The sequence below is a fragment of the Hylobates moloch genome, unplaced genomic scaffold (assembly GCF_009828535.3).
Source record: "Hylobates moloch isolate HMO894 unplaced genomic scaffold, HMol_V3 SCAFFOLD_4, whole genome shotgun sequence".
NCBI classification, from domain to species: Eukaryota; Metazoa; Chordata; class Mammalia; order Primates; family Hylobatidae; genus Hylobates; species Hylobates moloch.
In genome coordinates this window covers 110,270,144-110,284,177 of record NW_026652279.1, presented here as the reverse complement: position 1 = coordinate 110,284,177, position 14,034 = coordinate 110,270,144, and the positions used below count along the sequence as shown (strand labels likewise).

Here is a 14,034-nt window from a genome sequence, read left to right as displayed (position 1 = left end):
GAGTAAAGGGAACTCATGTGTTGTTGGTGGGACTGTAAACTAGTATAGCCACCATGGAGAACTATATGGAGGTTCCTCAAGAAACTAAAAATAGAATTACCATAAGATCCATCAGTCTCACTTCTGGGTACTTGCCCAAAAGCTTTGAAACCAGTTTGCCTAAGAGATGTCTGCACTCACATGTTTACTGCAGCACTATTCACAATAGCCAAGTTATGGAATCAACCTAAGTGTTCAACAACAGATGAATGGATAAAGAAAATGTGGTATATATACACAATGGAATACTATTCAGCCATAAAACAGAATGAAATCTTGCCATCTGTGGCAACAAGGGTGGAACTGGAGGACATTATGTTAAGTCCATTATATTTCCTAAACCAGAAACAGAAAGTCAAACACTATATGTTCTCACTCATATGTGGAATAGTAAAAAAAAGTTGATCTCATAGAAGTAAAAAGTAGAACAGAGGAAACCAGAGGCCTGGAAGAGTGGGGGAAAGGGAGAGATTTGGTAAAGGATACAAAATTACCACTAGATGAGAGGAGTAAGTTCTAACGTTCTGTACCACTGTAAGATGGCTCTAATTAACAATAATGAATTAAATAGTTTCAACTAGTTCAAAGGAGGATATTGAATGATCCCAACAAAAGGAAATGATAAATATTTGAGATTATGGATATGCTAATTACCCTAATCTGATCAATAAACATTATATGTATAGAAACATCAATATATACCCCATGAATATGCAGTTATTATTTGTCAATTTGACAAATAAATTAAAACAAATAGAAGTGTTCACAGGAGACAGTTGGTGTAAGGTAGCAGGCCACATCTGCCACTTACTGGCTGTGAGATCTTGCAGAAGTGACCTATCTTCTCTGAGCCTCAGTTATGCTGTCTATAAATGGCATAATGAAGGTGAGTTGTCTCATACAGGGTGAGGAGCACTCAGTGATGTTAACTATTATTATTAAACCTCAGAATTTGGACCCAGAACAAGCATTAAGGAGGCAAAATTTTTCCAGGGCACTAGTAAATATATAAAAGCAAGGCTGAGAAATGATTTAATGATAAAAAATGGTGAGAAGCATGACAGGTGTTGCTCTTAGCTGCAGGGAAGCAGTAGCAGAGCAGCAACCTCAGGATTTAAATCCTGATTCATTAATGGACTACCTCTATGACCATGGGAAAATTACTTTATCTCCCTGGGCGTCAGCTCCTTATCAGTAAAAGGGGATAATGCGGCCAGGCAAAGTGGCTCATGCCTGTAATCCTAGCACTTTGGGAGGCTGAGGCAGGAAGATCGCTTGAGCCCAGGAGTTCAAGAGCAACCTGGGCAATAGAGCAAGACACTGTCTCAATAAAAAAGAAAAATTAAAAAAAAAAAAGATTAATTTAAATAAATAAATAAAAGAAAGAGGATAATGCTAATAATAGTTCTTACTTCATAGGGTTGTAAGGATGAAGTGAGATAATACATGAATGGCACTTAGGTCAGGGCCTGGAACAGAGAAAGTGCCATATTAAGTGTTAGCTGTTGTTATTGCAAAGGCTGACAGAATAAGCTCTCTGAAGTTGTGCAGAGAGGATTCTACATCACATTTGTTCCTCAAAATCCCAGAGGCCCCAGAGTGCTGAATTAACACGGTCCTCCAGAACAAGGAAGTATCACTGAGAGTCTACTCTCGAGACCCAAGCTGACAACTCAGAGTTTATTTGTAACAGGCTCCAAATGTCATGTCAGAAATGCCAAGGTTTCTAGACCTTTCTGGCCTTCCAAGAACGGTCTTATGCTTTCAGAAGTTTTTTTTTTCAAAAAGTCAAGGTGAATTAAGTTCTTGGAGATCAAAACAGAAACACAGATAAAAGGAACTGAAATTGTGACATATTTTGAATGTGAAACGGATCTGGTCTCTGAGCTTCCAGAGGAAGTGGGATGGAGGGGAATGAATCTCACAGGGCCTTGTTTTCATGGACTCAGTGCCTTGGAGAATTTTGCTGCACTGATTTTTCCTCTACCCTGTCACCAACAAAGTGCCTCAAGGAACCCCCCAAAGTATGAGTCACTTCATTGGCCACCAGGCTAGTGACACTTTGCTTTCTGAATGCCACTTAACCATGAAGTCAGCACTTTGGGCCATTGGTGAAGAGTTTGCTGGCAGATCTACTGTAAACTGGTACAGCTAATAAGGATTTATGGCTCTGGAAGTCCCCTGGGGAGGAAATTCTCCAATTCACTTTCTCTGTATTGCAGAGGTTCTCTTCAACAGCTCTGGGACAGGGAAGGACTTTTCAGCCGGAGTCCAGGGGCCTGATAATTCACCCTGCAGGGAGACTAAAGTTTCCCCTCTGGGGCCTGTGCAGCTTTACTTGTCTCATTTTTACCCTCCTCTTAGCAGTTCCTTTAGTTAAGATGCCACATTTGGAAGTCTCAAAGCTCACAGGGTCTTCTCCCCTTGGATCCCAATTAAACAGAGCCTGACTTGCCCTGAAGCTCAGTAGACAGAAAATTTGGTGAGTTGGTCATAGGATTCTACAGATTCCTAAGAAGAGCTTGAAGCCCCTGAGGAGCAGTCTCTGAAACTGTTCCGCTCTCCATTGTGGGTAGATCTGGGTCAACTCTTGTGGCAAGAGTGGGTTGGCTTTAATATGCAATTGCCACAACAGGGAAGGGTCCCCTTGAGGAAGCAAATGCGTTCAGGTAATAATATCCTCTGCCACAACTACTCCCTTGTAGTTGCCTTATCAAATTGGCTTCTTATATAGGCAAATGTTCCAGCCTCCCTTCTCCATCTCTCCTCAGATTCTCAGGAATCCACCAGGATTTGTGTGTGGGTGAGGAGGATATCAGGGATGTTGGGAATGTTGGCTATTGTTTCATCTCTCCAACCTACCTCCTGACTAAATCCCAGAATGCACAGAGAAAGTTTAGAAACCCCTCAAATAACTTCTGAATTTTAAAATCTTGGTTTCTTATTTTAATTCTAAAGTACAGATACACTGTCTTGTATGATATTTAGTTTTCTAATTAGAACATTTTTTTTGAAATCATGTTAGTTGGGTTGCCAACTTTTCAGTAACTCCTCCCAGCTACTGATCCACCCTTCAGCTTGTGTCTACCTCTTACTCTTTCTAGAATGTTCTTTGGCTCTTGAGATCTTATAGGAGCCACTTTCCTTGCCTGAACTCTCCCTGGGGCTGCTGGTCTTGTTGAAGCACTGACTCTTGGGCCTAGCTTGGAGTGGGTGGACGTACAGTGTGAACTGGCTGTGGCCTTCTTCCACTGAAAGGAGAACTTTGCCCAGACCACCAAATGTGTGGTAATAATATCCTCTGCCACAAATGCACACAGACGGGTGGAGGAAGAGACACCTCAAAAAGATGTGTACTGTCAGACTGTCATTAGGGCAAAGATTTGCATGGCTGAAAAATGACAGCTTGGAAAGTGTCTGTGTGGCCAAAATGTCAGATCCTGTAAGCATCAGCATTGTCTTGACAGTTTAGCAATAGATGCTTTTTTCTCTATCTTTTGCTGACAAGTTTTTTCCCTCTGTCATTTTGATTGGTCAATTTGTACATTATCCAATGAAGCTTGCTTTCTTTCTTTCTTTCTTTCTTTCTTTCTTTCTTTCTTTCTTTCTTTCTTTCTTTCTTTTCTTTCTTTCTCTTTCTTTCTTTCTCTCTTTTTCTTCCTTTCTTTTTCTCTCTCTTTCTTTCTTTCTTTCTTTCTTTCTTTCTTTCTTTCTTTCTTTCTTTCTTTCTTCTTTCTTTCTTTCTTTCTTTTTATTTTTTTGACAGGATCTCACTCTATCACCCGGCTAGAGTGCAGTGGTGCGATCATGGCTCACTGCAGCCTCGACCTCCCAGGCTCAAGCGATCCTCCCATCTCAGCCTCCCAAGTAGCCAGGACTACACGTGCATGCCACCATGCCCAGCTAACTTTCTGTACTTTTTAGTAGAGACAGGGCTTTGCCCAGGCTGGTCTCAAAATCCTGGGCTCCAGCCACCCGGCTGCCTGGACCTCCCAAAGTGCTGATATTACAGGTATGAACCACCATACTCAGCCTCACTGAAGTTTCTTTGTTGAGAATTTCCCTGTGCAGAAAAGGTGCCTATTGATTAAGAACACATTTGCAGACAATTACTCCCTTAAAATGGGAGTTCTTGTACAATTTCAGTCTTTCTTGTTTTATTTTGAAGAGATAATGCTCCCAGAGAACAACTTATCCCCAGGGATGTAGCAGGGATTGAAACCTAGCAGAAGTTTGGCATCCAAGCATGCCAGGGGACACCTCTGCCCTCAAGAACAAGATGTATGGCATTACCTCAGACCTCCTTCTTCCCACCTCTGTCTTTACTAATTTTCCTTGTTTCCTTCTTTAATAGACTCCAAAAGCTAGCTTCTCTTGCACATTCATCCTACCACTAACATTCAGCCACCAAATAAACAAAAATTCAACTCAACAAAAACATCATATATGAAGAGCTCTGAGCTCCTTAGAGATATGGCCTCATTTTGTTTAAAAACATTATTTTGACTAAATGTTGCCCTCTCTCTGGCTCTCAAAACTTTCCTCAGCTCTCCTTGGTTAATATAACACATGAGTCTATGATGCTGATTATGAATTTAATTTTGTGTAAAAATCTCAACAATATATTTTTCATTTTCTAATACACTTCATCCTTGTATTTAGAGAGGTTGGAGGTATCTGTTATTCACCAAATGTCTGATCTAAGGAAGACCACGGAATCACAGAATTGTTTTCTATCTGGGTCTCTGATTTCCAAGACAGAATAACAGCAAGTGTTATCATAGAGACATTGTCCTGTTTATTCCAATAAATCCCTACGGATTGATCAACATTAGGGTCCTCCCTGTCCATAATCAAGGTAACTAAATGACATGACTCAGGGGCTCCTCACAAGCCCATTTATTCAAATTAAAACTCCCTCTCTTTCTCATTTCTCTGAGACAGAATTTCGTATTCCACTATTAAATTCACTTCTTAGAGAAAAGAAATTATTTACAAAGGTAGTTTGTTAAACATCATGTGTATTTCCTAAAATGACATAGAGACATTGCGATATCATGGAAAACCTCTGGAATAAATCCCAACTGAACCCAAATCCTAGCTCTTCCTTGTGCAAACTGTGTGACCATCAGCAAGTACTCAACCTCTCAGAGTTATTGAGAGGACCCCACGAGGCAGCACAGGTGACAGCCAGGGACACATCTGCACTTTGCCTGGCACCATGCATTGTCATTCCTGTTGCCACCCCACCTGCTGCCAGTGGCATGGGGGCAGTGGGTATCTGAAACCTAAAGAAGAGAGGGCCAGGAGCAAAAGTAAACCATGGGCTCTCCTCCTCTCCTGCTTGTCCTGCTGCCCAGTGTCTCCTCTGTGGCAGACCTGGCCTGTTTACCCAGCAGGCTCCACCAACTCCCTCCTTTCATCTCTGGGGTCAGCTCAAGACGGGTCTAGTACAGGCTGTCCTCTTTCACCTGGACAATGGGCACAGCCTCCTCAATGGCTCCGTATCTCCACTCTGGCTGTTCTCAATTCATTTTTCACACAGTGGCCAGAGTGACCTTTCCAAAATGCATATCTGACCACATTACTCTTCCACTTAAAACCCATTATCATCTCAGAGTCAAGTTCATCTCCAGGCTTTTCATAGTATCGATCTTGTTATCCAGCATATTCTCTCCCCACCATCCTCTCAGTAAAGGATATTCAGTCTCATGAAGCTTATTTCAAGGCCCCCAACACTGCAGGCTCTCTCTTGCCCATTTCTTCTGAGCTCCAGCTCATTTCCTGGTTATTGCTTACCCAGTCTCCTGTTTCTTTCTAAACATCACTTTCTTCAGAAAAAGCCTTCTCTGATCCCTCCACGAATTGGCTGTTTGCAGACCCTTGGGTTTCCCATCCAGCATTTACTCCAGGGGCAGCAGTTGTCTCCTATCTACCCCTGTTTGTCTCCTATCTACCTATAGACTGTTTGCCCATGGAAGGCAAACACGTGTCTACTGCTGTACCCCAGGCCCCAGCATGAAGCACATGAATGTGCTCAGATCAATAAATGAGCTAATGAAGCTGTTATCCAACGCCCTCATTTTATGCCTTACAATTAATATGTTCTGAGGGGGGGGTGGGAAAGAACTCATATGGTTTTTACAATGAAATGATGTTAATGTGTTTTTCCTTGAAAATTTTCCTTTCCTGAAATTCAAATCTAAAGTCTGGGAACAGGAATACAGGGTCAATTGTCAATGGCATGGCATGGGAGCAGAAGGCAGCCACAGAGGGTACCCAAATGGTGCTCTGTTCTAAACACTGTAGGAAGCAGCACCCTTTATATCTTGGAGGGTAGCAAACTGTTTCTCTGACTCTGTGCCAACAAGTTCCCAATAGGGATTTGTGCCTCTTACAACTAACAAAGGGAGTCACCTTCATATCTCTCAGTGAATTTACAAGATAACAGTGAATTTACAAAAGATTTACATATCTCTCAGTGAATTTACCTTATTTTTAAGGTAAGACTCAAAATAAAAAGAAACCAACTTACTTAAAAGAATCTGCGATACAATGTTATTCAGGTGATGGTTACCCTAAAAGCCTTGACTTGACCACTACACAATTTATGCAATCTATATGTGTAATAAAATTGCATGTGTAATCCACAAATTTATACAAATTTAAAATACTTTAAAAATAATAATTTGACAAAAGAGAAAAAAGAATCTAGGATGCCTTCAAATACTCTTTAGATGATTGTTTTTCTGTACTAGAGGTACAAACAAGGTACGATGCTGTTTCTACAGCCTCATGGGAGGAGACTTATATGGGAAATTATCTTTTTTATAATAAATTCTTATTTATATAATATAAAATATAGGTAATAATGGCGGACTAAATTATTTTAATTTCTCCCAGCTTAATCAATATTTAAACTTCCAGAGTAAACTGGCTCCCTTCCCCTCTTTTCCTCGCTCCTTTTCCATCTCTTTCCCTCCTCTCCCCTCTCCTCTACTCCCCTCCTTTCTCTCCTTTCTTCTGTTCTTTCTATAGTCTGCTTCCTGTACTTTTTTGAAACCTCTCCCTTAAGGACTTTACACTAAAGAGGCAAAAAAAACTCTGCCTCTGGTCTCAGCTCTTCCTAAGGACCTTTCCAACTTCGGAATTTCTTGACTCTAACTCACTGCTTAGACCCTTATCCTGGGCCTCTCGAATAATAATTAGATTTCTTTGTCAAAAGACTGACCATACTGCCACAAAGTCATCAATCCATTGGAAGAGGTTTTCCTTTAAATTCTGTCAAGATTATATTTTCTCCATGGGTCAATTAATATAAAGAGGTTAATAAAGTTCAACAGAGATAAACATTAGCTGTAACTAAAGTCTGCATTCATTGGGTGAAATGATTTATTTACACAATGCCTTTATTCTCAATGGAGTTTATGTGCTGGGTTCTATGCAAGGACTCCAATGTCAGAGTCTTGGTCCAATAGAACATACTGTACATAAGTAACTGCAGTACAAAGGAGGCAGTGGCCAATACCCTGAGAAATAAAGAAATACAGTGCTAGGGGTTTCTGACATGGATTTCAAAAAGCCCTCTAGCAACGCTGAGCACCCACAGCAAAATGCTTGCCTTTCTTTGTATTATCCAGTTTGGCTGCCGCATTAGCCAGAGTTCAATGGGTAATTGCACAATCCCTTGTGAGGCCTTTATCTTAAAGTCTTACCCTTGGGGAACTAGAGTGCCTCAGATATCTGGTGCACAGAGCAAACTATAGAAAAGCAGAAAGGATCTTTGATTCTGGAGTACACAGGAAATGCTAACGATGCCCAAGGTAACCATCATGTACTCATGTACACAGCAATGAGTACACTGAAAAAAATATATCATCTTTCCTCCAAAATGGAGGCTGCTCATGTGATCCCAGGCGGATAGGAGGCAGAGTGATATAATGAATGAAAGCATGTGCTTTTGAGTTAAAAGGGTCCTGGGTTTAAGTTTCAGCTCTGCCTTTTAGTCTCTTTTATTACTGCAGCCCTCTGAGCTTCAAACTCTCATCTGCCAAAGGAGCACCGGAGTGAGTATTGATGAAAAAAAAATGGATGTTAAATGATTAACTTGGTGCCCAACACATGTGAAGAGTTCAGTCAGTACTAGCTAACAATCACAATAAGGTTTGTGACAATAATGTACGAAACTCAGATAATTAAATAGGAGCCTTCTTTATGGTCAAGTGAAAGAAGATGGGGCCATTTCATCTGGAGAAGAGCCAACCAGAAACACACGAACAATTCTATTTACTTTCCTTTATTTTTATTACACAAGTAGTACATGTTCATGGTAAAAAAAATTACAATGTAATACAAGCTGAAATAAACTTAAATAATGAACTTTACCACCAACCAGACATAGCTAAAATTTTGCATGTATGTTTTTTTCATCTTTCTTGAAATATATACAAGTATTTTTAAACAAAAATGAGCACACTTACAATGCTGTTTTGTATCTTGCTTTTTTCTCATTTCGTGTCATGATCACCTTTCTTTGCCAACTAACAACATCAATGTCATCATTTAACTGGATACAGAATAGCCAATTATATAAACATTATGAAATTTGTTTAACCAATTTCCCACAATAGCTATTATTTAAGTTGTAAGAAAGGACCATGTGCCCTGGGCTCAACCAGATTGGACCAGTTCTGGTTCCACCTGGGAAAGATCCTATGTTCTCTTGGTCTCATCTTAACCATCTTTAAAATAAGAATTACATCCTCCAGTTCTTAAGGCTAGTATGTGGATAAAATGAACTGATGCCTGTAAACATGTTTTGTAAATAGTAAAGTACTATGTGAATGTTTACATTCATTAAAGAAGATACTAAACAGGTGTTCTCCACTGAGTCAAAACAAGAAATTTGATTAACATGCTCCTGGTCTCATTGGGATGATTCCTGGCCTGCAGCAGGCTAAGAGTGCAACAGCAAATGCTTCAGTGTGGTTTCGGGGCTCTGGCTCTGTTTTCAGTCCCTGATGGGAGAAACCAGAACGCAGCCCTGGCATAAACTCTGTCCACTTCCCTCCTGAGGATATGAGGTCCAGACAAGGTAAGTGCCATGTCTATGGGGCTCCTGAAAGCCAGAGTGAGCCACCTTCTGCCTCCAAATCCAATCCCATCGATCTTTGCTGTGCCCACAGTGTGTTAGTGAACTGGCCAGCTATTAAATACCCACCTTGTGTTTAATCTTGAAGAGTTTGCAAAAGAAAGGAAGCCTGGCTGCCTTGGTAGATTCTAGCAGATATGGGCATGATTCAGATACATTTAGAACATAGTAGAGCCTCAAATTCTCTAACTTTTAACCACCGAAGCACTGGAAACAAATCCATCTCTTTAAAACATTAGTAAATCGAAACACAAGTAGATTCTCATCTCAAGATTTTATGTGGCTGAGTAGATGATAGAAATTTCTAGAAGTCTTATGTTTCCCACAAATTATTTTATAATTTGCATTATTTATGTAGTGTTGAAAGGGAGATTTGGTTGGCTTGCCTGAAATTATACCTCCCTTTCTCCTAATACATATTACTCTCAGGTATATTTCAGAGACAGAAAAATATTTTGAATGACCTAGGTTATCTGTTTTTATGCTGACCACCCATTAGAACCACCTGAGAAGTTTCTGGAAAACAAGACAAAATACTGCAGATGACTCACTGATCTCCAAAAGTCAAGCTTCAATTATTCTAGGGGTAATTTTCTAATCTCCTCAGAGTCGGGTGATTCTGGGAGATGTGCAGCCAGAGTTGAGAAACACTGAGTAGGGTCCCAGTGGGGTAAGGAACAGATTATATGCTCATGATCTCACATACTCTTTCACTCTCACTGTGCCTCTGAGTAAAACCATTGAAATATATGTGCTCAGATTTAACTTCTTCTGCCCCTAAAACAAGACACTGAATGGAAAAAATATATCTCATATAATAAAAGGACCCAAACTATGAAAAATAGGATAACAGCCAAAAATGGAGGAAGTATAGTAAAGTTCCTCAATGCAATAATATGCAGCAGCTTTAATTTAGGATTACAAAGAATTCACAGCAACATGGAAAAACCATAGACTGAAATGGAGGAAATGAATATAAACTTGTCCATAGTGCGGGGACGCAACTATGAAAACTAAAGTTATACATGCATACACACACTCACACACACACACACACACACACACACACACACACACACACAAAGGGAAAATCCCCAAATATCAATAGAGGCTATTTTGGTGGAGAATTTGGCTTCCTTCAACATTTTTGTACTTCCACAGTATTTTTTAAACTACCATGTACATGATAGGAAAATAACATTTATAGTAGAACAAAACAAATTTACTTTTAAAAAATTACTCCTCTGACCATTATGTGATCATCAAGTCACGATTCTCAACACTGAATTAACAAAACAAAGATTAAAATGCCCACCTGAAGGTCTCTGTCTTTCAGCTGCCCTGGCTTCTGCTGCCTCTATCTCTCCTGCCTTTCTCCTCTGAGTAATTCAGGTTGCTCATTTCAAAGAAAAGTGAAACAGCAAATTATATTTATGAACAGTGCCAACCAATAGCAAGAAAGTCAGGAAGTGTAGCAGGTCATCTGTGCTTTTTAGAAGCCAGTGTAGATGTTAGTGCAAGCTCCCTTCTCAAGAGGGGGGAAACTTTCCATTTAGGGGCTATGTCTAAAAGGAAGAAACCTAAAATTGCCCTTCCCCTCTAATAACTGGTTTTTGTCATTATCTTTCTCAAGAGATCAAGCGGATATGATGGATTAGAATCGGGGATTTTAAGTGGCTTTTAGTTCTCCTAAATGGTTTCTGTTTCCATGGCAACAGAAAAAGCAACACTGCCTTACACACACAGCACTTTAGACTTGTTTAAAGCATGTCCCTCACTCACTTGCATCTTCAGCTCACTTGCACTCAGGCAGAGACCTTATCCACTCTGCTGAAAATGTTCTGTCAGAGGTCACCAAAAACCTCCTTGTTCCTCACATAAAAAATCCTCTTTCAGTCTTCACCTTCCTTCCCCTCTTGTTTGCATAGTTGACCATTGCCACTTTCCTGAAACTTTTCCCTTGTTTCTCTGACTTTCCTGGTTATTTTTCTACCCCTCAGATCGCTCTTCTTTGCCTCACCTTCTGATGACTCTTCTTCCATCCCTTTTCTACGTGTGAGCTTTCTCCAGAGGTCTGTGTTCCGACTTCTTCCCTCCTTCTCTTGCTTTTATCTATCTGATCCACAATCATGGCCAAATTTAATGTGGCCCAGATGGAGCTTTTCTCTTCCCCCCTTAGTCCTGCATCCCCCCATCTACTCTGTCTAAGCAAATGGCACCACAATAATTTAGCCAGTTAATCCATCCATAAACCTAGAAGTCAGTTTTAACTTCCCTGTTTCTTCCACCACCCACTTCTGAGCCAACAAGTTCCATTTGTTCTGCCCATAAAATATGTTCCAAATCCAGCCATTACTCACCTCCCCATCACCGTTCAAATCCTCATTTCCTGGATAGAAAGCTGCAGTAACATTAAGCAAGAAAAATAAGTAAAAGGGATCCAAATTGGAAATAAATAAGTAAAATTATGTCTGTTTGCAAATGATAAAATCTTACATGTAGAAAAACCTGAAGATACCATGCACACACACATACACAAAACCCCAATAGAACTAATAAGCAAGCAAATTGAGCAAAGTTGCAGGATAGGAAATCAATACATAAAAATCAGTTGCATTTATATACACTAACAATAAACAATCCAAAAACGGAAACTAAGGAAACTATTCCATTTACAATAGCATCAAAAAGAATAAAATACTTTGGATATATACTCAGTAGTAAGGTTACGGAATCTTATTGAGATCTCTGCACTCTCATGTTTACTGTAGCACTATTCACAATAGCCAAAATATGGATCACCCGAAATGTTCATCAACAGAAAGATGGATGAAAAATGTGGTATATATTCACAATTGAATACTATTTATTGATTTAAAAAGAACAAAATTTGTCATTTGTGGCAACATGTATGAGCTTGGAAGACATTATGTTAAGTGAAGTAAGCCAGGCATAGAAAGATAAATACTGCATGTTCTCACTCATATGTGGAAGCTAAAAAATTGATCTTATAGAAGTGGAGAGTAGAATAGTGGTTACTAGAGGCTGGGAAGGGGAGGAGGCAGGGAGAGATAGACAGAGGTTGATTAATGGCCACAAAAGTTGATCAATGGACATCTAGGTAAGAGGAATGTGTTCTAGTGTTCTACAACACTGTAGGATGACTGAAATAAACAACAATTTATTGTATGTTTTCAAAGAGCTAGAAGAGCAAATTGTGAATGTTTTCAGAAATAAATGCCAAATGTTTAAGGTGGTGAACATGCTAATTACCCTAATTATACAGAAGAGCTGGCAAAGCCTGCAGCTGCCCTTGTCCTCTTCCCACTCCCAGCTCCCTCCCACATATGAAGAGCTCCACACTTTGGCATGGGGAATTCTAGCCCTCACATCCATGTCCCCTCTCCCCTGAAAACAGCTGCTCTTGGCCACCTGTAGGACATAGGGCTACACAAACTGTATGCTCTGATGCAATTAGGGAAAAGGCCATAACCTTTGAGGTTCCCCCACTTGGCTGGGGAATTCTCAGGTATCCAGAGCACAATACAGACAAAGAAGTGTCTCTCAGCCCCACAGACTCCCAGCCCCCTTGGGACAAGAAAGGGCTTGGATGAGGATCAGGGAGGACTCTAACCTGTCTCTGGTGCTCATTCAGCCCTTTCCTGTCCCAAGGGGTTGGGACCCTTCTGATCCTTTCTGGTCTAAAGAATGGCACCAGGACAGTGTGTTCTTATGGCCAAGTCTAGGAGTACTTCGTCCTTCATGGTCCAACCCCAGATCCCCTTTCAGGTTCTATTCCTCTTGGTTGCCCTCCTGCTTTCTTCCCATGCTCCGGTCAAACTGAACTATTTGCTTATCCCTAAAAATAAAAAGCACTATCTTGGGGCCTGAGAGGAGCACAAAATGGTAAACAAGGAGACTGGCTGCATTGGAAAGAGATTAGCAAATGCTTTCTTGAAAATAAACAAGGCAGTCTTTGTTTGTTTTGCTTGTTTGCAGTTTGTTCGCTGGAACTGGAACAGACTTTAACAATCATGGAGTCTAAACCCTTCATGACACCCATGAAGAAACAGAGGCGCAGACTTGTTGAGCAGCTTGGTCATGGCACACAGCTAGTTAGTGTCACACTAGGCCTGGAACCCAGAGCAGGGCCTAGAGAGCTTGCTAACCGTCTCCAACACTGCCCTACCTACCCTATTCTCCTTGTGCCTTCTGCTGCCTCATGGCCATGGGAAAGACAGGCCCTGGCTCTTGCTATCCCCTCACCCAAGGCCTCCTTCAACCCTGGAAACCACTGGTTCTAGTGCACTTCCCCATCCCTTCCAAGCCCCGATGCTAGCCTGGTGCCAAGAGCCAAACCTCACACTATCCATAGCTCCCATAAGTGCCCAAAATCTTGAAACTTGGGGAAAATGAAAAGTAGGTCTTCATGGAAAGCTCTGAACTGCTGCTGCTGTGACAATGAAGAGGAAGAGGCCCTGGAGCCATTTCCTGCATGTCCCAGACCTCTCCAGCAATGACCATCACCAGGACAATGTAAATCTTACCTTCACATTCCAGAACTGGGGGTGAGGGTGAGTGGTTTTCTGTGCAGCTTCTTCATGCAGCTGTGGAGAAGGCGCTGGGACCAAGGTTGCTCCTCTGAAGACAAGGTTGTTCCTGGGCCTGGGATTCTATTTCTAATATTTTATTTATCCCAGTTAGAACTCACAGTATACAAATGTTATAGTACCATTCTCATCTTTAGGGGGCAAAAAGCTTGAAACGACATTTAATTCTATAAGCAGTCACTATAGATATTCATTCTCCTCCAATAAAAGCCCAATTGTCTGGGCGCGGTGGCT

General features: G+C 40.9%; 1 protein-coding gene across 2 annotated transcripts in view; it reads right to left on the bottom strand.

Annotated features, from left to right (window-relative positions):
* CYSLTR2 (cysteinyl leukotriene receptor 2) overlaps nucleotides 1–10,577 on the bottom strand; it is a 58,841-nt gene extending 48,264 nt beyond the window's left edge. For both annotated transcript variants that reach the window (XM_058437879.1, XM_032150875.2), the window contains exon 1: nucleotides 10,506–10,577. The gene's annotated coding sequence lies outside the window, so the exon portion shown is untranslated. The remainder of the gene's footprint in view (nucleotides 1–10,505) is intronic.
* Nucleotides 10,578–14,034: the final 3,457 nt, after the last annotated feature.